Source organism: Anarhichas minor, unplaced genomic scaffold (genome assembly GCF_050575085.1).
Source record: "Anarhichas minor isolate MPS153535 unplaced genomic scaffold, ASM5057508v1 ptg000033l, whole genome shotgun sequence".
In the NCBI taxonomy this organism is placed as follows: domain Eukaryota; kingdom Metazoa; phylum Chordata; class Actinopteri; order Perciformes; family Anarhichadidae; genus Anarhichas; species Anarhichas minor.
Genome location: NW_027466479.1, coordinates 6,849,120 through 6,851,253, shown reverse-complemented (window position 1 = coordinate 6,851,253; position 2,134 = coordinate 6,849,120).

The following is a 2,134-nucleotide window of genomic DNA, read 5'->3' as shown; positions in this document are numbered from 1 at the left end:
TAACTGCAATAACGGACCGATTCGGATAAGGAGAAAACTTCCCAAAGAAATCCTTTGATGATGAAATAAAGAAAGCGAGAGCAACAGATGCCATGTGTACAGAAACATCAGTAGTAACAATAAACTGGAGGGAAAAACAATCCTAGACTGTATACAAGAAGTCAATGTGGTCACCGTGACGTTTTGAAACCTCGGATTCTGCATTTTTGGCCATCGCCGTTGCCATCTTGTTTTGTTTTTTTTGCCACCAGAAGTGAGACAAGAGGGTGGAGCTAAAACAACAACTATACAATCTGACTTCTTTTTGCAACCAGAGAAGTCCCCCCCCCCCCCCATGGCCATTAGAAAAAACTGCATGTTTAAGGCACTTCCGCTTTGGCTTCAACTTTTCAGAACCGGAGGTTGCCGCCTGCCAACAATGAGAACCCGCCTCGTTTGGTGTGAACATCAAAGACCAATTGTTTCTAACATGACCACGCATTTCAAGTGTTACCTGCCACTGTTATTATTGTAAACTGCAAAATGTGCCATGCAGGAATGGAAAGCCAGATATTTTCTCCAAGAGGGGAACTATTAGGAGAGAAGAGCAGCACCTCTCCCTCCCCTCCAGACTACATTACAATACATCTACAAACACTTCCAGAGCAAAACCGCATTTCTAAACCCTAAAGACATAAATGGATCTCGTCCAGCTGCAACCACATAAAAACTCAGATCTAATCGCTGCTCGCATTCACTTTGGCTAACAGAGTGGCAGCTGAGAGCTCAATTAACAAGCAGTTGTTTGACTTTCTGCATTGCATTAGGTCAAACCAAACAAGTTGTCTTCTCAGGAAAAATGCGGTTATGTAAAAAGGTTTTCACATCACACACACTCCCTCCCCCTCCTTGCCTTTTTCATCCTGCACTGAAAAAAACAAAAACATCTCAATTCTTATGTGGGCGTAGAGACAGCAGGCACAGAGCAATGTCTCATTCTCAGAAAAAAAAAAAACAGAAGCTTCTGTTGCCATTTTAGATCATTTTAATTGTCATAACGCTTTGTTGTAATTGAGAGAAAATGGAAAAACACTGTTACATGCACAAAATCATCAACACCCCTGGCTCGTGCATACAAAACAAAAATCACCCAAACGGACAGAAGCGCTGCATCAATGTTCAGATCGCTGGCTGTGAAAAGGCAACACCTCGTTCCTATACTTTCAAAACAAAAAAAGTTACACCATTCAAATGTGCCATTTTAAGTTGTTGCAGTTGAAACAGGTGAGTCATAAAGCAGGAAGTCTGCAGGAAGCCTGTGATATGAAGGTGGGCGGATGTCACACAATCACTTATTAATGGGTAGATCTGCCTCACTGCAGCAAAGTTGTGTCTCTCACAGACAGCTTTTGCTGCAACTGCAGCTTGATATGAACAATTTGAAACTTTAAAATCTGCGGGTTCAGTAATCTGGGTCGTCTCATCTCACACCAAAACATCAAAATCTATACAAATGAGTTTTTAATTAAAATAGCCTGTCAAGTGTGTGCTAATTATCATACTGTGTCACTTTCTCATACACACATTTCTTTGCGAGGAATGCGATTGCTGGGTGAAATCATTCGATTCATTTACGCATTTTATTTGAGAGCTATTTCCGACTATGTGTGCAAAATATAGCATGACCTTTTTCGTCTCGGTGACGTGTCATCATTGCTGGACCAACTCCCGCTCACGGTGATTAGAGGACTACCGACAGGAGGATAAAAATAACAGCACGGTGTCCTCTTGGTGTTAGATGCACCAGATCACCCAGGCAGACGGGTTTCTTCTGCTGCCAATGACACGAAAATATCAAGAAAATTAAATATTATAAAATATGCAAGATTACAATCAACCTATTTCAGATGTTTAAAAGGGAATTGTCTTTGTTTTAAAGACTTTCCTTTGACTGCGGGTTGTGAGAACATGTTGCATTGTGGGGCGGCCTTGTTTCATGGTATTTTTTACATGTTTGTTGGAAGCAAGGTGAAACTGGGCAAAAAGTAAAAATTTCCCTCCATGTTGCTCTTCGCTGGCTTTGAGCCAACAGCCTAAAGGGCTCGCTAAGATAAAGCTACTGTGGAAAATATGAGCTAACGTGGGGGAAGCCGTG